This window comes from Barbatula barbatula (assembly GCF_947034865.1).
Source record: "Barbatula barbatula genome assembly, chromosome: 21".
NCBI lineage: Eukaryota > Metazoa > Chordata > Actinopteri > Cypriniformes > Nemacheilidae > Barbatula > Barbatula barbatula.
In genome coordinates this window covers 9,564,648-9,589,376 of record NC_136784.1, presented here as the reverse complement: position 1 = coordinate 9,589,376, position 24,729 = coordinate 9,564,648, and the positions used below count along the sequence as shown (strand labels likewise).

General features: G+C 38.8%; 1 protein-coding gene across 2 annotated transcripts in view; it reads right to left on the bottom strand.

Annotated features, from left to right (window-relative positions):
- LOC306910759 (adhesion G protein-coupled receptor B2-like) overlaps nucleotides 1–22,888 on the bottom strand; it is a 91,395-nt gene extending 68,507 nt beyond the window's left edge. Inside the window, exon 1 of one of the 2 annotated variants that reach the window (XM_079485564.1) lies at nucleotides 22,278–22,888. The gene's annotated coding sequence lies outside the window, so the exon portion shown is untranslated. The remainder of the gene's footprint in view (nucleotides 1–22,277) is intronic. The other variant, XM_079485566.1, reaches the window with a different exon arrangement.
- Between the last annotated feature and the right edge of the window lie 1,841 nt (nucleotides 22,889–24,729).

Sequence of the window (24,729 nt, the reverse complement as noted above, 5' to 3'; positions counted from 1 at the left end):
CTGCAGTGTGTAAATACAAGAGCAGCGGAACAGCTGCTTTAATGTCTGCATCAGGAGCATTTCGTAAGGCGTTAGCAACGGAGCTTCGTTCAAAAGTAACAATATAATGTCACATCCTCAAAAAAGAGTTTACTCAGCTCTGTGACGCTGTGATAGAGAACACAGGTTAGCGTCTGATTTCTTCCTTCCTTCATACAGCGCTCTTCTAGCTAGTCTGCTAACATGACAGAGATCCTGATTTTCCTTCATTTCATAGTGAAAGTTCGAAGATACATATGTGAATACATAGGCTACTACAATGGGAACTTGCAGTATTGTGTTGAATGAAGCTCATTATATTCAGTCTCCTCATGAGGACAAACTCATGTCCAGCGGCAATATAATCATTTAAACTATAGTTCCTTGATAAAGAGTGCCCTTTTAATGTTTAATATAATCCTTCCATTTGAGTAAATTGAAAAGACTAATTCTGTCATTCATGTGTTCTGTTACAATATGGTTAGGCTATTCGCCTCTAGAGTTTTTGTATAATGTATGAATAAGCTGAAGTGTTAAATAGTAGTATTTTAAGACCATAATATACCTGAAGTGTGCACCTAGCACTAGGAAACTACATGTATCAGATCGGCAGATACTCAAAATGACCGACTCGGATCGGGACATCACTATATGACACTGCTGTAAATTAAGCCCTTGGGCCAGTTTTCTAGACGGAGTTTAAGCCTAGTCCCAGACTAACTCTTAAATTTCTTGACACAAAACAACTTGCACTGGCATATCTTCAAAGATCAGTGCGATTGTTTTGTCTCAGGATGCACCCCAGTAAATAGCCCCATTGTGTTTAAAACTAAAGCAAACAAAAACAAGGTTATGAATTCAAAATAGATACAAAAGTGCATTATTATTGAATACTTATTTAAGAGAACTGGACAGCGAGCCATAAATAAAAAACACAGGATCTATCAGCGAAACATTTTAATTTACTGAATTAAAATCCTGTATCACCCCAAATATCTGTAATATCTGTTAATATCTGTATTTTCCCAAAACAATTTGACAATAATACAAAAAAAAATCATAATAAATAAATTCATAGGTTTTAATTTTTGAAATGTTGTGAGAGCTTTTTTGTCTGTTTTCTTTTCATTTTTGTCAAATTCTGTTTTTCCTTGAAGATACAATACAATGATGGTTTTTCTACACAAAATACCCTGCATCCCTTTGTTGCCTCTGTGTTGCTGGATATTTAAATTACTGCAGTTGTCAAACAAACTCAGACGGCATTCTAGCTACTTTGCGATCTATACTGCACCATTAACAGCGTTTGTCATCGACTGAAGTTGTAAATGCCACACTAAACTACAAACTATGGGTGTGTGTAAAAGTAAAGCTCAGTGATCTAAGAAAAGAGTACAGTCACACACACACACACACACACACACACACAATCCTCCTGCTGTCTGTTTCTGCATCTGTACGTGTGTGCTTGTGATATATGGCAGTTGCCAGCCCAATGTCGCAGAATACCTGTGGCGACGGCCACTCAGGTTTCAATCCGCAGCCCAATTATTCACTCGCTCTTTGATTTATGGGGACTCAGCGCCAACCACGAGCTCATTTCCTTAAACACCATCGGCCCATCACACTGCGCCTCATCATGCTGCAAAGTCGTATCCTCCAGAGCCTGAGCTGGGGCCTGGAAGTGTGAGCCACCAAAGTCCAACAGATTTATGTTCACTAAACACGGAGCCCTCCGCTGACAGGAGTCACATGCTTCAAACCGTTAAAAAAGTACACCTACGGCGAGGAAACGAATTCTCCTCAGTCGTACCTACTTTTAGAAAGAAACATGGTTTAATTAGTTGAGATGTTAAAGGACATTTTAAAGGTTACTGACAATTATGACAGCGATTGAAATGATGTGAGAAAGACGTCAAAATGTATTCTGTCTTTACAAGAATCTCAAGGAAGGTAGTTATAACCTTTCCATAGGTAACAGATGTGGTACGGCATACTAATGCACATGGGAGAGAGGAAGACATTTATTATCACAGTCTTTCTCTTTTGAAGATCAAGACATTCTCTGTTGGCGTCGTGACATTAATGCGATCTTCATCTTGGTCAAGTCGTGACTTGAGATTTAACAATGTGGTATTCATGAACGGTGGCACATGCAATGAAAGGGAGACGGATACAAACTGATGTAGAGGCATCGAAACAAGAGGCGGTCTATCAGAGCTCCATCACCAGAAAGGATTGATATCCTTTCCATTTGATTGTACACCCCATCATTTCTCTTGATTACCAAGCACAAAAGGGGCTGAATGTATCAAAAAACATTATTGTATTTGGTTAGCACTTTTCACAACACAACAAATGGTTTAAAGCGATTTGAAACGACGAGGGTTGGATTCCAAGACAGGGTTTAGACTAGTTCCAGACCAAGTTCAATTTTAGAGCTGTCTTAACTGAAAACTGCTTGCACTGGCAGATCTTAAAATATGTCAGTGCCATTGTTTTGCCTCAAGATGCACACCAATGATGTTTGTTTGTAAGGCATGTTTGTAAAAACTACCTAAACATCTTAATTTAACTAAGGCTTAGTCCTGTCTTAAACGAATCCCTTTCTGGGAAACCGTCCCTTAGTGTTCCAAGTGTTTAACAATATACGCACTTTTTGGCATCATAGTCATAGATGGTCCTACACTGTTATTTTTATTTTCTAATTTGCATTGATTAATTGCATCCGTGATCTATGATTAATACATATCTAATATATCTATACTTTGTAAGAATTAATATGCGACACATGTGCTGCCTAAATACACCTAAACAGCTAATCGTAAATGAATTATCCAATCATGAAGGTTCGTGATTGCAGAGTTTGGGTTTATCCTGTCCTGAGGTTCCAGCGCTGCTGCTCTGCATACTGAACTCATCAGCTTCGACCTCAACACGACACGCGTGTCTCTGTAAAGAGTGCAGTGAGCTCCAGCTGTCAAACTCACTCACTTCCTGCTCTTCCCTGAACGATAGCAGAAGGTTCTTTTCACCTTCAAATTCTCTCACTTTTAACAGAACAGCTGCAAAACAGCTTTTTTTAACTTTATCTCTGAGTGCAACACTTCCTCAAACTTCACTTAACCAGGTGTAAAATCATATTACCAGTATACTGAATGTGGGTAGATGACTTTGAAATATACACTTTCTCTAGCCTTATAGATTCATATGTATTAGTTGCATGTATTCACTAGTTTGTGTACATTAAATGTACAGCATTCCAAAAATATACTTTCTTTACTACCCTTGATAGGGGGATAGTTTACACACAAAAAAATGAAATTTCAGTTTTGAAGAACATTGGTAGCCGCATAATGGTGGACTTCAATACAATAGGAGTCACAGGGCACCGCTTTTGTTTGCTTAACAACATTCTTAAAAATGTCTTCTTTTGTGTTTTGGGAGAACAATGCCTTTAAACATAACCTATCATGAGAATGAGAAGAAAAGCTCATTTTATAGAGAATGTGGCGCTGACGTCATGCTGTGTTGCATGCTGAGTGTCGCGGCCATATTTGTAGGTTGTAGCGGCTAGTGAGTAAAGTTCAATGTTGTTCCGTTTGACTAAGACAACATAAACATGGTGGTTCGGTTGCGCTGTGTTATAAACTGCAACAGCAAATCGCACAGTCATTTTTTTTGTATTCCGACTTGTAAACGACGTGAAGGAAATCACATCGAGGATCATGTATCATGTATCAATCACTAGTAAACAACCTCCGAAGATGGTGGCGCTGCGCCAGCATGCAATGCGCCGTGACGTCGATTGACAAGCTCTATAAAAGTTAGGGTTCAAGTGAAAGAAAAATACCATCATCATTTACTCACCCTCTTTTCATTTCAAACCTGTATGACTTTCTTTCTTCTGTTGTAAAGTTGTAATCGAACAGCATGCAGCGGCACGCATTCACTTTTATTGTATGGACACAGCACTAATGCAAGTTAATGGGTGTCAGTTAATAACATTCTTCATAATATACTTTTTGGTGTTCTGCGGAAGACAGAGAGTCCTATAGGTTTGAAATGACAAGGTGAGAAAATGATTTTCTTTTTTTTTTACATTTTCATAAATGTATAATCCTGCGCTGTCCTTCCCACCCTAAAGATTGAAAATGTTTCAGGAACTGATGGCTCACCAGTCCCACATACTCATTTGTTTCTTTCGGGCCCACAGAGGAACGATTTTGATGAGTATCCTCAATTAAAAAAAACATTCACCATCAGGCACTGAAACATAAAAAATACAGATGAGTGCTGTAAAAATGGAGAGATCTGTCACAAATAAGACCACATTAAGCACAAACAGAAAAAATAATGCTAAGCATAAATGAAAAGCCTGGTGACATGACCCACATCAATCTGACCAATGCAGATAGCATTTCTGTGAAAGGGAACCGATAAAGAAAGGGCCGAATAAGCACGTGTTGATGTTGGTGTGCAGATGGCAGAGGAGCTGGTGATATATCAAGCTGAAGAGTGACTCGCCCTGCATAAGAAAGAGTTGCTGGAGGGTGGGCCCTGCCTCCCTGCCGTCCAAATGCACACTGGGAGGCAGAATTAATGTGAGGCTGCATCACCGCTACAAAGCAAAGAGATTTGTCAAAGTTGTGTAATTTGGCTAATCTTGATACATAAGGATGTTCTTGAATACAAAACGTATGACTTTACACTGTTGTTAAACGATCGAGGAGCGTTCGATGACGTTTCTCTCTCAATCCTCACTTGATTTGCAGATGTTTAATGGTTATAAATGAGACTGCTTTGACTGACATGCACCATCTGTAGTGACAGCTGACTTTGTGGTGTACCGCAGCACTGGGAATCAGTTTGAGAATGTGGATGAATCCTAGCCTGGAGATAATAAGTGAAAAATCTGGGTTTCGAATCCATTGATTATCTTTGTTGTAAGTAATAACAGGGTTTCCTTCATAAGTCCTATCATTAGTCTGGTGGTTATCAGAATTTACCATTATGAGGTCTGTTTGGTGAAGTTCAAGCCATTATCTCAGTGACCAAGCTGCTTTTAGTGGCTTTTCTCATGTTTGACCAAAGAAAACAAGTTTCTACAGACAATTAATTTAATGGATTTAATGATGGCAACACAGGACCATTGAACCAATGACTACAGTATGAACGTTGCTGATGACACCACTTTTGCCCATTATCATAATGTGGCCAGTCAAAGATACTTTAATGATTGTTTTATCTCATATAATACGATCACAAAAAGGAAGAAAGTACGCAAAAAATGCCTGGTTATTTTCAATCCAGTTGCGTCAAAATGGGACCCAACCATGGGTTACAACAACACAGCCCATGTAACTGTAAACCCAACAGTTTGATTTGTCCTTTTTGACCCAACCAGGGGTTTAACATTTCTTATAGTTTATGGTAATGACTGTTTAAGTCTTTGAAAAATACTATTTCTACACAAAGAGCAAGTAGTTGTTGTCTACTATTGTCTACTGTGTATAGTCAACCTCTCAACTATTTCAATTCACACTAGAAAATCAGGTTATTAACCCAGCATTGGGTCAAAAAAGGACAAAAACAGCTGTTGGGTAAAATCAACCCACAAATGTTTACATTTTACCTAACAATGTGTTAAAACAACCCAGTATTTGGGGTAAATAGACTTGGGTTAATAAACAACCTAGTTGTTGTATTCGTCCGTTTTGGACCCAGCATTTTTTTAAATGCACAAGATTGCGATTATATTAGATGTCAATAAAAATGTTAGCCTGCATGCCTGGAAAGCTTCTGCCAAAACGACTTGAAAACATCCAGTACTGCAGAATGCCCATCCTGCCTGGCTCAAATAGGTTATAAATCTTTAATCAGCCACCGCAGAATGGTAAACACTATTAAGCGGCTACAATTCAAAAGTATAATTAAGACTAGCTATTAATTAATTATCCCAGGTAGGTCACACGCTTAAATAATCCTTCCTTGGAGAGACCCTCGAAAAAAGAGCAGAGCGGAGGTGGGATGGATGGATGGATCTCCACGGCAACCATGATCCAAAACTGCAGCAGATCAAACCCAGTCCGGTGAAACTCGCAAATGTGAATTTCACTTCAAAGAGACTGTGATTGATAGTGGGTAAACAGGTGTGCGAAAGGCTATAGATGCGTGCAGGATGCATAGTCCCCACGGGAACCGGCGGCAGAGGCACACAGCCGGCAAGCTAACGTTTTTCGACAGCAGCTGGGAGTGGCTCAAGAGGCCAGCCACATTAAAGCTGGACTTTAATTATGAGTGGCTGCTCTGGCTGCCCATTCAAGTGTAAAGAGCAATCAAAGACAAAGCCAATTCAATATCACGTCTTCGTCCTGTGGGGCCATTATTTATGGATAATGTTTATCTTTGTTTTTTTTAGCTTTACACAAATTAATTGGAAGTGAGCACTGCTAAACCCTACCCATTCTAAAAGGCGACACACTTAAAAACATCTGAATTGAGCATGGCATTACTGTATAATGCATGTATAATGTATTAAACTCCAGTCCACCCAAGTAAGCTCCTACTCTAACCAAACACACCTAAACCAACTAATAAAGGTTAAAATGCTTGAAAATGAGCCTGCTTGAACGGGACTGAACCTAGCATCTGCGCTATATACCTACCTACTGTATATAGCTATAAAAAAGTAGCAGCGAAATCTATGCTTATGGATGTTCAGAACGTTACAAAAAGCACTTTAAAATAATTTTGACTATCATTTTCAAATTCGTATGCCATAGCATGCCTACACTCTTCACCTGGTACAATGTTTCTCTTACCAGACATTACACTGTTACCTTGCGTCTCGCCCCTGGGCTGAAATATGATGGAGACAGTGCAGGACTATCTCCAACAGTGTTGATGCATCTGGGCTGTCAGCTTGCCTAAAGACATGGATCTTCTCAGAGAGGCATGCGCTGCTTATCATGTGCTAAAAAAGAGTGGCTAAGGGCGAAGCAGCCTCACCGGAGAAATCCGGGTCATGGCACCAACCTAAAAAGCAACAAATGTAACCCACCAACATGGGCATGAAGCAGATTTTCAAAAGCTGTGACCTATGTGGACCAGCAACATCACCCCGGTTCTCTGGGATGCCATTTAGGTCCCCAAAAGGGATCTGGGCTCAATGTCAAAGATACGTCAGATCTGTGGCCTGTCAGTCTCCCAACAGGACAACACTTTGATGGAGAGCTGACATGGCAGTACTTAAATGGCACTTGCAGAACTTTAAATATGTCAGATTTGCATAAGTTTATGCCATTGATTGCATTTTAGACCCACAGAAGCGATCTGTGCAGGACCTGACAGGAGGGCACCATTTCCCTGCCTGCCAGTCAACTCCAGAACTTTCAACTCCAGAACTTTCTTATTCTCGAGTCACTGAGCAAAATGACTGATGTGGATCAGTGAACATGTGAGAGGTCTCTGAAAATTCCATATTTCCACATGGGTTTCCATCTAGACAGAACGGTAGATCACTTATCGTTCGTTGGTGCCCCAATAGCCAATTCTTCTGTAATTTTTCAGTCGACAGATTTATTTACAGTCGTTTAAGAATCAGGGGCCAACATTCTCAGTGGCCATTGATAATAACAGAGCTACCCCTCAAGTGTTTTCCCTCAGTATTATATCAGTTCATAACAGGTAATCAAAAAGCAATACCAGAAACAGACCCTTCTCCATCGTCAATCAGCGAATGTGCAAAAAAAAACCTTGGTAGTAGGACATTTTTCACCAAAATTGAACTATGCTTAAAGATTGAACGAGTTGTGCCACAGTCACATAATTGGTCAAGCAAATGCTGGGTCATATTCAGAGCCACTTCTGATGAGTGCCACCTGCCAAGCACCTTTTCTCATCTGTTCGCTCCTCTTTTAACAAAACAAAGCCTGCAACATTTGAATGGCAGCTTTAGAAAACAGAACCTTTATAGATCAATGGAGCAGTGAGGGAATTGGCCTGCCAACCAGCCTCCTGCATTCATCAATCTTATCTACCCAGGAAATCAAACAGATGATACATAGTATTAGGCTTCAGAAAGCCCAGCTCTCAAAGCGACACATTCCTGCGTTTCAAACAGAAGGCCCACTGTAAATTGATTCATTAACCGCACATAACAACACCTGACACAATGTTACAACTAATATAAATGACAATGATGTACAGCGGGAAGTCTCCCTGAATGTTTTTGCGGTTATGGTGCGTTATTACAAACTCCAGATGTGGATGGAATACAGCGGTTTGTGTGTAGAATATGGTACTCAATACCCATGATAATACCTCTATAACTCTATACACATTGAATCGCTTAACTTTTGTCAGATGAGTTTGTGCTCTTTGTGACCTCAAACTAAGGATGCCTGTCCAAGTTAAAAGACCCAGCATAAGAAGAAGAGGATTCTGGGACTGACGGTGTTATGCAAACTGTTGGAGCCCGACACTATGAGAGCATGCTAAGCAGGTTGTCAAGGCAATCCGTGGCTGCTAAATGAAGTACTAGCTGTTTAATTCAGACTAATCAGCTTAACAGAGGTGATATCTGAAGAGCCAGGCCAACATTCCTATAGAGGATGTAGACAGGCTCACTGTGTTAGCAAACAAATGACAAGAACGGCATTCATTAAGAATTGAATGCAATCGAGTGAACAAATGCAAATAGGATGGGTATAGCGGCCTATTGGTACGATGGGTTTGGTAATGACTGCCACGAAATGAGCATGGATCCAAGTTATCTGTCATGCTTTACAGTGCTACAGATCCCCCTCATGAGAGCATGAGGATAAATCTGATTCGGCTCACAAACCACCGTCTAATGGCCCTTTCTGCTCTTTTTCTCATCCTTGAAGTCTCTTATTCCTGTCATGGTATTAAGCCACTTCCAGATAAAAGCCTGCCGAAGAGCGGATCAATACCTATATTCTCCATGTTTGCTTTGAAAATTTGACACTCTCCAAAAGTGTTCATCAGTCTCTGAGGTGTTAGCTATGCAAATTTGCTGTGAAAAAGCACCTAGAATCAATATTTGCTTATGAATAACTTCTATTCATAAGCAGGAACCTATGAATATCAAGGGACTACTGTGAAGTCCAAATATTGTAATCAATGGGGTCCAAGAACTGTTTGGTTATTAGGATTCTTTCAAATATCTTTCTCAGAAAAAACTAATTTATACAGATTTGAAACAACTCGAAGGTGAGTAAATGATGACAGAATCTGAACTATTCCTTTACAGTGTTACATTCAGGATCAGTGTAAATTTCCACATTTGCACAATGAGTGAATTTAATCACTTTTAAGTATAAATAATGCTGTTGAGCCATCATAAGAACCTGCAGACCTCTGATTTGAAACTATCTGAAGTAGTAAATAACTGAATAACTATGTCATTGTTGTTTATGGTTTCATTTAAATGCTATTACTGCGAAAAATGATAAATATTCTTGAAACGCTTTGCACTGTGTCTGAGGTCTACACAATAGAGTTTAGATTCCAGCAGCTAATACAGCGTTCATAAAGTCTGCTTTCATGCATCACTAAATAAAAAACATATTTATAACACCAGCAGGAACTGATGCTTTGCACATACGGATACATATCTCAGAGTACCATACACCTTTAAAATGCATTTAAAGAGGCCAGAAAACCATTATCACACCTGCCAATGCCAGGTAAATTTAGAATGCTTTATATAGAGATTTCTATGGATGTTCCTTGGAACAGTGTCAATCTATACGAAGATCCACTGTGATCCAATTTCCTCATATTTTCATATTTTGTTGGCATTTGACATTTGGCAAGTGTAAATGTTGGACACTGTAGTTTTGCATAAACTTTTGCTAAAAGTATGATTAGATTTGTTCTTTCATGTCTAGATTTCAAACATCATCACGCACATTCCAAACTATGGGTTCATTCATTCATGGGATCTGAACTAAAATACCTGAGGACTGAGAATCCATGTACTGTAATGTAGTTATAAAATGTAATAAAATAAGAAAATCCCAAATTATATGACCCATTACCCTCCCTTGATTTTAGCACTGCATCCCCGTTTTGTGTGACTCCAATTTCCAGCTTTAAATAACACTTTTCTGCACGGCTGAGCAAGACAGATATCCGTCCTGACATATCACAAAGTTGTCATCCAGAACTAATTCCCACAGCACAACATACAATGTTTTAATGAGATTTTGTTGGCTATTGATTGGAAATTGATGTTTTGAGTTGAGGTCTCGTATGAATAACACACAGCACTTTGTGCCATTTTTTTGTGGGACAGAAGGACAATCCTGTCTGTTTGCTAGCGTTCATGAGGCTCAAGTGCACAGGGCTGAATGTTTGTTTGTGTGTGTGAGCACAATAGGCTACCTGAAAGAGGTTGATTCAGTCTTACATGATATAACAAGGGCATGTTAGACTATTTACATTATGCACTATAAAATTTAAGTTAAAAATTAAAAATTAATTAAAAGCCATTCAAGGTGATGACAAAGAATGAGATTTTAAACTGGGTCTTTCAACTTCAGTCCTCAGGTGCTCCATCCCATAATGTTTTGTATTCCTCCATCTTAACAAACCAACGGGTTGCTCTTCATGACACGGACCATATCATTCCATGAGAAAAATTAAAAGAGGTAAATAATATCTTCTATCCAGACAGACTCGTGTTCAACTGTGCAGAAATCATAATGGTGGAGATAATGCACAATAGACCTGAGGGTTTGTGGCCAAACATGCCCCTAGTTGGCCTTATAATGGGCTCCAAAGTGGTCAACATCCTTTTTGTGCAGTTCTGTTGCCATTAGCAAGTAATCACAGCCGCAGAGCCTGAGCCAAAACGCTTAAGCATGAACTAGACTGTAGATTCAGAAGCAGTGCAACATGGGATAGCGCTGCTGAGCTGAAACAACTAACTCAGTTTCAATGCAGAACTCTGCTGTCCATAAAACTGTGTGGTTTTGGTGTCGTTTATGACTGTGGTTTGTCAGGTTTTACTTTATGGTCCCTGGTGAGATATTGGGTGAAAGCAGAAGGAAGGTTGTATTTTATGCCAGGCTGTACAATGTGCATCATATCACACGTATACCAGATCATAGGTTTAGAAAACTTACATTGATCATAATAAACTTTTGGTCTGATACTGAACTGTATACGTAACATAATATTGTTTTAGGGCTGTCAAATTATTAATCGTGATTAATCGAATCCAGGATAAAAGTTTTTTTTGACATACATGTCTGTACTTTGCATATTACTTTTGCATTTATAAACACACACACATGCAGTACATGAATATATTATACAAATATTAAATGTTTCAATATAATTTCAATTGTTAGCATATATAAATAAACACAACTAAATATACAGTATAAACATGTATGTGTATGTTTATTTGTTTATAAGCGCAAAATGAATATGCACATTATTATGTAAACAAAAACTTGTAGTCTGCATGTTTACATGTAAAGAAACTATAAAAAATAGTACATGGTTTTATTGAAAAAATAGGGCCATCCTAATAAAAGCACTTTTGGACTAAATATCACATTCACAATGTTTTTATTCACACATCCACAAAAACTGACAATGTCAGAACCTTATTTTATGCGAAGATGCATCGCAAATTGATCAACTATCTGCAGCCAAGTACTGTTAAGTAATCCGATTTTGTGCAAAAGTCAGAACCTGTGCTCAAGACTAAAAGCCCAAGACAATTCACAGCAGGTGTTTCCTCTATCTGTTATAGCATTATAACAGCAATAACTGGGACGGGGGAGGTGTCTTAATTTCTGAGTCCAGACATAAATCCCAGACATAAATAAGATGTCTGCAAATCCTGTTAAATCAAAGCAAATGTAATAAAAGCGGACAGCACGGCTAGCCTGACTGGAGTTAGTGCAGACTGCATAAACCCAAACTGACTCAGAAAGCTTATTTTGCACCAAAAGAAGAGCTAATCATTGAGAGGACTGCCACGGGCAAACTCTTCCAGCAACATGCGTTTCCTGCAGCATCATCAGAACCGAATTAAAGACGAGACTCAAAAAACATGCAACAATACCCAATTAAGAGCCTGATCATTTCATTTGGCACAGGTCCGGAAGCCATTCTGCTTGAGCTCTTACAACATTTGCTGTTCTTTTGCCCGAGGCTGGTGACAGAACTGCAGGTTATACAACAAAACACATCCTCTAATTTATAATACACTGACTCGCATGAGGCCAAATTCAGAACAGTAGCTTCTAAGATATATGTAATGAGATAGAAACTATTATGGATTCCAACTCATCTAGCTGACAAGAAACAACTCAACTTGAAAATGTGCCGTGAATATCTGAACATAATAGACTACACCTCTTTCCTCGACAAAATATCAAAGGCTTACTTTTTGTCAGACAAAATATCCGTTGGAACTATACAATAATATTTCATAAAACTGTCTGTTGACAGTACTTCTACTTGAACACATGCTTTAAAAAGACTTGCTTTCCCCTAAGGAAGAAAGACGCGTGTAATAAGGCTTATGACATTTCTTTGCTTTCAAGACGTCCGTCGATAATGATCTCCAATAGCACATTAAAAGTGACTGACTTCATTCAAATAACTAGTGACCGATTCCAGACACCAAACATTATTGAACCAATCTATCTTGTCCTTTTTCCGGCTTTAACTGTGCTTCCAGATAACTATAACATTACATAAATGTGTTGCTCGAACACCGGTAAGCCACTCCGGGATGAGGAATATGTATTATAGTAACTGTAGAGTAATGCAGCAGAAACACCACAAAGGACCTGGTAGCGATAACTGTACTCTTTATTCACACTTTCTTAAATTCCAGCCCTGTAAATTTGCCAAGACGTTCACCGATCATCAGCAGACAGGGTAGGACAATGCTTGTCATGCTTAACCGCTTTGGGAAAATTCTTTGTTGTTTAGCCTAATGCTGGAGGCCATAATTTGTCAAGCCGCAGATGAGCTTGAGAACGGGCAGAGGCTCTGAAGACCCAGTTTCTTTCTGTCTGTGTCAAGTCATTTCAATTTTTATAATAAAGAAAGGTACACAGAATGGCAGGAGAATTAGCAAACAGTGTTGAAAGCTGATGTCTTGGCACTTCTCCCCTCCCCGCATGTCATAAATTGAGAAATATTCAGAGGAATGTAATTCAAAGCTGAGAACATTAATACAATGCTACTGTAGCTGGGTTATTACCTTTCAAATGTGATAGGGTACTAAATCTATAATAAATCATGTTTATTTGCTTCTTAATGCATTTAAGGTAATCTAATTTGTTTAAAACAAACAAAAACTTTATGTACAGTATATTTAATAGATGTGACGTACTCTAATTTGGGTCAGCATATGATTTTTGAAATGTTACAAATATCACAATGGTTTGCAATAAGGATAATAATTTTTATTTGGAAATGTTGGAGGAATGTTGTCACTAGTTCACTGATGGTATCATTTTAACCAAACACACACCTATAAATAGTACATTTAGAAACACTGACAATAGTTTTGGAGGGATCTCTTAATTATTCTTCTGCAGCTGTGTGTTGATTATTAAACTTTCCTTAAATTTGTAAAGTTTAAATTGATTTTACATTCTCAAAGCATCATTTTATCTCATACGATATGGCTTATCACATTATTTATCAAATTATTGCATATTGCCTTTTTCTTCAATATTGTGTAACCCTTCTTCGATTCAAGTCCATTATGAATTTAGTTTCTGGGGCTGTCAAACGATAAATCACATCCAAAATAAAAGTTTGTGTTTACATTACGTACTGTATGTCTTTGTATCGTGTGTATTAATTTTGTATTTATTAAAACATACATACTGTATAATGAAGAATTTTATCAAATGTAAACATTATTAAACATTTATATATATATATATATATATATATATATATATATATATATATATATATATAACTAAACTTATTTGGTAAATATAAATAAATACATGTAAATATATCATAAATATGTATACGTGCATATGTATGACTTTATGAATACAAAATTAATATGCACAGTAAAAAGACATATATATTATGTAAACACAAACTTTTATTCCAGATCCGAATAATCGTTTGACAGGTCTAGTTTTTTATTATGAACATTTAAAAAAAAATCTAGTGAACTAAATCACAGTAGAGAATCAGCGAGTGTTGAAAATGGTCAGAGGTTACTACAACTTAAATGCTCAGATGTCCACAAATCTCTCTCGGGATGACAAAAAACCACTAAAGCTACAAAAAATGGTTGAATTCTCATTCCTTCCATTCATCTGAAGAGGGAGATGCTGGCAGAGAGAGGAAGTGAGAGTAAGAGATGGAGTATTGCAAAGGACAAAGGCAGAGAAGCTTATAAATCAAATGTTTCCTTTGGGATCACAGTACACGGACGGCCGTTTCACGATTGTGCCGTGATTTAATCCACAAGCGTAACACTTGCACTTTGGAAAAGAATAAAAAACAAAAACACATATTCCGATCTGACTCGACGTTCATTGAACATCCACCTCCCCCGAGAAACCTTATAGTCAGGAGCTTCCAAAAGCCATTATGCAGTCAGAGTATAGCTAGATGAAAACAGGGCTTACCACGCCAGGCTTTTGAAGGCAACACAAAGCGTGAAATGTTTATATAAGAGTTTTTCGTAGACGAGTGTAAGAAGAAACTGTGTCTGACTGCCGTAAATTGTTGAAAGTGCTCACGATTGTCACAGAAATTGATATGTGCTTGTTTTTCTCACTTGATCTCATTTACATTTATCCGAATGTAAATGCGAACCACAATTAGTTTCACTATCATCAAATCTGCATAATGCGCACAGTATGCATAATATATGCAGCACAAAAATTGTTCAAGATTAATGTTACTATGCTACTCTGCATAACGTCAGTCTTTCTTTTTTTGGATATTAAACTTGCTATTTGAACTGATGTGAGTCATATCTAGGGATATAGGATCTAGGGAGCAATACCTAGGGAACAAGATTATGATCTTGTGAGTAACTACTTACCAACCACAATACTCTAGCAGCATGCTAACAATAACTCTTAAATATCTTGGAAACTTTACAGCAATGGCCTGGCCACACAAATATCAAAATGAGTTTTTATTTGACAGCCTGATTAAAAATGAATCATATTTAAATAAAGTACCCTTGATGTCATCAAAAATTTGACTAAAACATACATAAAAGTAACTAATATTTTACTCAAAACATTCTAAATACGTTTATTCCATGAACATGTGCCTTACCTGAGAGTCAAAACCATGACATTGGCTTAATATTGCCATGCTCGGTACCAGCTGATCTAGAGGAATACTCGAGGTTCACCAGGCAGAGCAATAAGGAGATTAATTTTACTTCTGGTATATTCGACAAAGGTCAAAATGAGGCACTGTAAAAATAATTTACTACCATCACAGACATTTATTGCGAGATGGGATCACTCCTATTTCTCAGCAAACCCTCAAGTCAGTAATAATTTGGTTTGTGGTTTGGTTATTTAGTTCGTAATTTTTGCAGAGGTTCTTTGTCCTTGAGATCTAGATATGACATAATAAAATCGCCCAACGACAGTGAGCTGGACAAACAGTTCTTGCTGCACAGCCCGCACTCCACTTCCCCTGGCATGATGAGGACACACCCCTTTTTGTTCCGTGTCCCACAATTCTCACATGGACGCTTTCTCCTTTTCACCTTCCAACACTTTGTATTTTTATTTGAATAAGAGTCTCAACATGACACGGCTGACCCCAACATTTCATAATTTCAATAACTACAGAAATTCGCCAACTTGTCAAGAGCATAGTTCCTGAACTGGATGGCCGCCTTTGGGTTAATTAGAAATGGAAAAATAAGTTGTGTAATTCAACTTTAAGGATAGGCAGATTTCAAAGAAATAAGTTGCCTCACAATCCTCCCATGCAAGTATAGTAACACAAGAATCAAAGTTTAGTTTATTTTTAAGTTAAGAATTAAATTGCCAGATTTGGTCAGATGGGAAACCATGTGTTATTCACTGTTTTATAATTATAATTAACATAATGTTATCATGTTGTGACACAGCATCCTGCCCTCACAGGAACTCATAACCATTTACAATATGGCTAATTCTTTTAAATTTGTCTGATGTGAATGGTTTAAAATCATACAATAACTAGAAAACACACAATAATGAAGCCTCACTTCAAAACCCCAATTGCGAAAAGCAGATTGTACTAAAAGGTATGAATGAGATCATAACAATTCATAAACATTTGCCAAAAAGTTTCAAATTGCCATGAGATTGTATTTATAATTGCCACAGATATCACCACATCCCTGCATCCCCCCTCCCCATTTTACATAGTTTACATAGAGTAACCTTCGACTGTCTTATTAATCAGCTACTGTAATCATAATAATGGCAAGAAAGAAGAGGTCTGACAGATGCCATCACCACTACGCTTCAAGCACTGTTTTCCAAGTGTGCATGCGCTCTCAGATTATGAAGAAGAGTTTTTTATATCCTAATTAGCCAGCAAATGTGTCACAATATGGCAACAGGATTGTGCTGGAAAGACCCTCAGGAAAAAGCAGAGCCAGGGCAGAGGTCAAAACCGATTTAATGAAGCTACCTCGAGGGCCAAGATTCAATTAAAATCACAACTCGAATTCACCCACACAATTTTTGCGTTTCCTGAATTTACAAAAAAAATTACAAAATAACAGAACAATAAAGCGAAATAAAAATGGGATGAAGGTTACATTTGCATTTATACATTTGGCAGATGCTTTTTTAAAGCAACCTATACCCAATGCCTCAATATGGCATGTTCTCCAAGGGAGTCTTCAGAAACAGAATTGCAAAGTTTCTGCAAAGACTCAGATTAAAAAAATATTTTGAACATTCAATTAATACATGTGCCACAGGGGAGATTTCTTACCCCATTAAATCACATATATTACCAAATCTTCCTGGGAATTTGCCATTCAATCTGAGTTCCCTCCAGTGTGCTGTTACCAGTGATGTTGCGACATCAAATCTGTTGCCTACACTACCTCTGTTCACAACCTTCACTAAATTGATATTTCATAATCTCCAAGGATGTTGATCTATGCAGAACAAACAACGGAAACCTCTTTCTATTCACTAATACCTTCAATCTTTTATAATAAAAGGGCAAGTTCAATATATTTTTTAATGAAATGTATTAAAACGGAGAGAGGCTGTTGTCTTAATTTATTGGCTACGTCAAGATTTTGAGCAGCAGCCAGAAGTGTTGGAGATGCTAACACAAAATATGTCCCTGCTGGAAGATGTTAGATGAAGTTAACTTGTTGGCAACGTTTACACAATTAAGCAACAAAATTAAGGACAAAATCTAAATTATATGCAAATTAATTAATTTTAGAGTGTCAGGGGGACAAACTACATATTGCCATCCAGAGACCATGTGAAGTTGTTAGGAGGATGGATGAAAACTTTTTGAAACATTACTAAGAACATGCAATGCTCATCTCGACGGACTCATGCGGTGACATAAGTGTCACTTTCTCATTAAAGAGGACCCAAAATAAAAGTTCTGTCATCATTTATTCACCCTCACGTCCTGCAAAAACTATATTTGACCATTTATTTTGAGGAAATCAAAAGAAGATATTTTGAAAAATGTCTCAGTGGTTGTGTCTGAACAATGGAAGTCAATGGGATCAAATGTTGTTGGGTTACCTTCAAAATATCTTAATTTGTGTTCTCCAGAAGAGAGTAAATCATAGAGTTTGGAACGGCATGAGGGAGAGTAAATGATGAAAAATGTTTACAATTTAATATCTCATTAAATAGCAACAGTGCCTAGGGTGACCATACTTGCCATTTTTCAGAGACACCTCCTGCCCAGGACGTCATATTTGTCGATCACATATGTCATCGAGGTTGTCTCATTTCAGTTTAAAAAATGAACATGTATTTTTCTTAAGACATAACCATTTTAATTTCCTTTAGTTTCCATTCCTCGTTGACGACGACTTATGCGACCTCCGGAGGATGCAGCCAAAATCCTGGCCAGGAAATGTCCTGGAAAAATGGCACGTGTGGTTAACCTAACAGCACAGGAGTCTTGTAATAATCCAATTTTAATGCAGCACTCTTCCTAATGATAATGTGTCCTAATCCTGTTCACGTGAGTCTTATGCATTATGCATTGCAACAGTGAGCAGAACTAGATGTATAAAGTGCCGTGAGGATCATTAGCATTGCAGTCTTTCCACAACCCACAAAAATAGATGTATCTAACAGAGGCTTCACAGAAGCTTCCAGATGTTCGGCTCCGTCACAGCAGGAAGTCAGACCACCAACAACTAACATGATGTTATGTCCAGCTCAAACCTTTTGTTTAATTCACTGAACTTCCAAAATTAGTCTGTGTGGCTATTCTGTAACCACATTAACGAAATTGCCACAGGGCCTCCAAGATCCAATATGCTTATTGCAAGCTAAATGCTATTCACTTAGTACAAGACCTTTGCATTTTTAAGGGCATAACGATGATGATATTGCCTCGGCAGTATAAAACACACATTTTTTACAATCAACAGAACACATCAGATGTCTACTGGGAACTCCATGCACAAACACACAGTAGACATTTACTGCCGGTGGCCTTAGCTACACGTAGCATTCTGCCTACATTTAATTACCGAGAGTGGCTGCTGTGAAAATGCTTTACAGGACGAACAGTTTATCAAAGCATCATTTACTGAATTGGGTGAGCTCCAAGGGCATGTTCATGTGTCTACACGGGATTCACTTCTGCTGGATTTTAATAAAACGCTACTAATCTCTACATGGCAATGCTAAATAAATGTTAAGGGAACTGCTGAGACTACCCAAAAATGTCGAGGAGGAAAGATCCTACTCAAAGCCGCTCTGAGAAGATGAAGTGACAGGATGTGTAGAGGGGGATACAGAGAACCACTTGTATTAAAACACATTGCAAAAGGGACTTGAAGACCCCTCTGGAGAAGGCTACGTTATAGGCTAACTGTAAAGCGAAACAGTATTTTTTCAATGACGTTCTATTCATTGTTAACTAGAAAATAACTCAAAGCCTAATAGGAAGCTCTTTACAAACGCAAAGTGGGAACACATCAGATAATCTAAAAATAAGCCAAATATAAGCTTCTGACATCCACGTAATCCTCTATTTATAGAGTGCGAGCTATAAAACATTACCAAGGAACTTGGATAGAAATTTTGACGATTTACAAAGCTGTCGTCAAGGGTTGAATTTCAAGCTACTGTATAGAATTGTGTCACACTGCCTGAATAATTACTGTGATATCTGTCACATGACAGCTCAAACTCATTGTGCATCACTCTGAGATCCACGCCTTCAGCACTAATATGATCAATCTGGTCATTTCCTTTGTCCTAAAGCAAATAATTTCCAATAGTAACTGTGAGAAGAAATGGAACCTGGTTGAGGAAAAAGAAACACTTGCTATTCATACAGCTTGATTTGTAATGGCACACTGATTCTGTTTATGTCTTAATTAGAAATTTGTTCAGTCTTAGATCTGATTACCGCTGATTTGTTCTGAACAACAGCTGTGTCACGTGGATTATATTTATGTATGAATGCTTTTTTGTCTGTAAAATTTCTTTAACACAGTACAAAGTTAGCTGGTCCCTGGTTGCATATTGCAAAGCAGCAAGTGTCCCAACTGCTTGGGTTATAAAGGAAATATAGTCAAACAAATAAACCAAAAAAACTGTAATGAATCACTGAGTGGGCCTGACAAATAGCAATGACAAAGCAGCCCTATGATGCTCGGCAATAGAACAGTCAGGAAGTGAAATTCAGAGCTTGGAGTCAAACACGAAATGAGAGATTGAGTTTGACCGTAAAAATACAGCAAGGGGAAAAAAGCCATCAAGACTGCGTGTCGCTTCGAAGTCTCAGAGGTTCTCCTGTACAACAGCGCAGAGGCTTAGAGACAAAGAATCAATACAATCTGTGAGGTTTTAACTTTCTCTCTTGGCTGAACATAATGGAAAAAACATTACATAAAAGCAAATATTGCTCCTGGGCAGTGTGCTGAAACCAGAGTGCACTGCTACAAGACCCGGAGTCTTTCAACGGGCGAGACAGAAAATGACAGCTCCAAATGGTTGACAAGGGGACAACAGAAACAGACACTTGCTTCGAATCATCCTGACTGCATTCTTACATATTTACAAAATGGTTTTATTGAAGGTCACTGTCCTCAGATCTATGCTCCATCTAAATAATGTTTGTTTTTTGAAAGGGATTTCCGTTCCTTTATTTCTGTATTCAAACAGCACTTTGGTAGCGCAGTGTCATTCATATGGCCTAATCCGACAGGGCCCTCCAGCTTTAGATGGCCCTGTACACAAAATGACCCACAACAAATATCGACACGTAAAGACGGTTAAAGGCCAGAAGCACCCTGTTGATTGTAGCATCTGCACCTCAAAGCGCAAAGTCCCAGCATTACACAACAACGTGAACAATAGAATTTAAACCAGATTTGGCTTTCCTGAATGAATGCATTTCTAAGCACAGAGCGTTGATAACAGATAAGGCTGTTGCGCTGGAGGACGACTGACACGAAAGCCTGCTGAAGCCCAGACAAGGGGCTGAAGCGTATTTGTCAGGCGCTATTGCTTTTCCAGCCAGTGAATGCAGGCTGACAGTGTTTGCGAGAATTAAAACATCACACTTTATGTCACTGCCCGAACCTGATATGTCACTTTCAGTGGGGTGCCTCGCAAAACACGCACAACTGGGACTGGCGTATGGTCCAAGCGGAACTCGAGGGGGGAAACTATAGGAAGTGTATTTTTCTAAAACAATGGGACGGACAGGGACCATTCATCCAGGCAAGACCAAGCTGTTGCCTGGTACCTAGTCCATATGCAGCTCTCTACCACCCATCACATGCGAGAAACAACGGGGGGCATCTATCTCTCCAGCAGGATTGTGTAGAGCATACACAGACAATATCCTCATGGTTTCTCAGACAACAGATGCATTAATAATAATAAAAAACAATGCACCCCGATAATTTTCATCAAGCAGTACTTGAAATCACACAGCTACAGGTTAACTACAATAAGGAGACTGCATTGCACGCATGCATAAAGAAGACGCAAACGGATCAATTTGGCACGAGTGCATTGCACACATCACCTTAAAGGCTATAACGCACAACAGCCTGGTTTTATTTCTAATTAATTAGCCGGGCTTAATGCATTTGCCATCCGCGTGCGCTTTCATTCCATTACGCAGTGAAAAAGCTAAGGATTACTCAAAACAGGAGACTCGTACATCACGAACAAATGGACGTTCGTCTAAGCAAGCGCCAAAGCTGCTTTAAAATAACGGTCTTCGGGGATGTAATGTAGATCATCCACTCCGAGCGTTAGCGCAGAATATATTAGCGTTCGTCACTACAGGAGAAACAGCACTGAAAGAGGAGTTGTGAAGACGCGTTCAACAGATGGGTGACTGCTCAGTATCAGCAGCACGGCATCGGACAAATCCCACTTTCATTAATCAGGATAAGCACTAGATAAGGTCATAATTCAAAGACATCAGCACGAGCTAACTTGCTACGCGATTAGAATTCTATTTAAAGTTGCGAGGGGCACGACAGCGGGCGCCAGATCACAGTTTTATCACCTTGTAAAAATATTACAGTCGAACGGCGACAGTAGAGACTTGCGCCATAAGACTTCGATAAGGACGCAACACGACATCAAAGCCTATGGAAAGCCTCGACTTGCACCACGTTTCATGGTTCGATAGACATCACTGAATGCAAGCTCGTCATAAACGTGATTCGGTAGATATAAAACACGCGCAAGTTCATTGCGCGATGAATGGGAAAGACAGCAGAATCCTTAAGTTCATTTCGGTTCTCCATAATAATGCGCGACGCAGTGTGCACACAAGGAAAAAGACTTCAGATTCAGATTCACCTGTCTCCTCCCCGTGGCGGATAACACTTTCACACGCTACATATTGCAACTTGAAGGATCATGAACTAACTGGGCATTCTGCAAGACTGTCGTCTATTCAAAGCATTCTAATACACAGACTGCAATAACATGTATACTGCGGTTGGTAACAGTTATGATAGTGTGTTAGTATTCAAAGGAATAAAACCACCGACATACCTTGTCTTCTGTCAGCAGTAGTTATTCTATATTCCTCGATTTGATCCGTAGATGCAAATGAAATGTGCCATCCATGACACGACTCAGTTTGAGAGATCGAGCATATTCTGCAATCTACCCTCGCAAAGACGAACCCAGACTATTTTCAGAAGACGAGAAAATAAAAAATGAAAGGGGTAGATGCTCAACATTCGACTTTAAAGGGATTAAAAAGCCTAAGCGAACACAACAGCAGAAAATAAAAATAACAAAGAAGAGGGGAAATTAAATAAATCCTACAAAAATGAAAATGTGCTATAGAAAATGGCTTGACTTCAGTTCAGAAATTGAGGGCTCCAGTAATTCCACGCTGCGTCTCTGTATTCCAAATGATGCGAGTGCGCTCTGCAACGAGGAACGCCGATATCTTATCCGTTTATTCCCAATCTGCTGCGGGTTTACTTCCAGGACTTTAACTTGCAGTAGCATCACTTACAACTGAGCGTCCGTTTGAATATGCATGGATCTTCTCTCCGACTCGGCTCCGCTTGGATCTGTGTGCGTGTTTGTTTCGGAAGACCCCTCCGTGCACTGGCATCCGAGCTATCGGGAAAGAACCGCCGCACTCAGTCAGGCGTCTGGATGCCCGCATTTACTGTTGCAGCGAGGAGGATGGATGCGCGTTCACGCTCTCCTTTCTCAAGGGAGTAGGAAGCGCGCTCTCCTCACCTACGTCAGCCAGTGCGTGCTCCAAATAGAGACCTGAGAGAGTTTGCTCGAAATTCTCAACTGGCGATTGGGTTCCCGTCGCATAAGAATATTATTTCGTTATTCGTTGGTTTTGGTCTTCTACTCGACAACGCAACTGTTGTCTACAAGAGGCTGAAGTGAGTAAACAAACAAACTCCACGCTTGGTAAATCACACACCCAGTGCTGCATAATGCATGTTGCATGGGTGCTATTTTCTTGCATTATGGACTGTTATCAAAAGGATAAAACCATATGCGATTAAATGTGTTGAAGCATTAAAAGTTTTGAAGCAGCACTTTGCAAGTTACAAAACTCAGCACGTGGGCCAAGGGTGTTCAACCCCTTTTTTTATTTGAGAGCCAAATTCCCAAAATATAAATATACGATGCGGGTCATTTTTTCCCATTTCCTCATTTATTGTGTTATTTTGTGTTCCTGTTATTTATTGCATTTGTTCCCTTTATACAGTTTTTTGTTGCTGTTACGTATAAGTCATATATTTAAACATGTCGCATCCAGTATTTTTGCCTTTTCATGATATTTTATTCAAAAGGATATTGTATTTTTAGTTGTATATTTTATAATAATTAATGTGTTAGTTAACCCAAAATTAAATAGCTGTTCATTGACTTATCTTCCAGTCCCCGGCCCCCCAGTACATCCAAGGTGTGGGTGGCATTGTTTTTTCAAGAAGATTTTTGGTTGAATTAATGAAAGTCAAATCAACAAAAGTCCAAAATAAAGCAAATCAATTGGTCTGCGCAAGAAACTGAACGCTAATATCGCGTCTTCAATTCGGGTGAATTCCAAAACGCATTCATGTCCCCGCGCATTTAGAAGATGATGTCCTTTGTAATACGACCTGTTTTCGTCAATATAGCCATTTAAATCATACATGATTAATGATGTAATAAAAACAACACAGTTTTCTCTTATCTCTGAGATCTCTTCTCTCCCTTTCTGCAGTTACGTTTATGGACACAGACGCGTTTTACGACCTATCGCGTGCGCTAACCGACTGCCTGCATGTGGCTGCGTTTTACATTATCTTGGACCGACCGATAAAATCGCTTGATAATACGTCAATATATCGTTACGAGCCGCGGGTCACAATTTTGTAGCTATTGAATGTAGCCGCGTTTTGGAGGTGGCGTCTCAGGACGTGCATTTCTTATAGCACACCGCTTTTAAAGTCTCTCCACTTATTTCAAATGTTAAGGCCGACCAGGTAAAGATGATTGGTGGGCCGGATGTTGCTAGCGGGCCGCCAGTTGACTAGCCCCGACGTGGGCTATATGGAATGGATGGCAGCGTCTTTTGTTTATGAACAAAGTTCACTCGGTGTGAAAGTCATCATGAGATAGCATTTAGTACCCCGTATTTATGTAGGCTATATTTAATGATCAGGGTAAGCACAAATCCCAATAAACAGTTGGTTTGTATAGCTTTAACAATTAAAAAATAAATTTCGGAAGTCAGTCTATCTTATATGTACATGGGGTCTGTTTGACAGGAAGGAAATCCCGCAGCTCCCACCTTACAGGTAAAAGGACCAATCACATTGCATTTATGCTTTATTGAAACATGTTCAAAAAAAACATCTTTCCCTGTTTGTCGCTTTCGTATTTTAAGAAATTTGATTTCCTCCATTTTTTCCTCCCCAGTTATGAGAACATTTCTTACATTTTCACGCCAGAATGATATTAGAAGTTGTTTAACTGT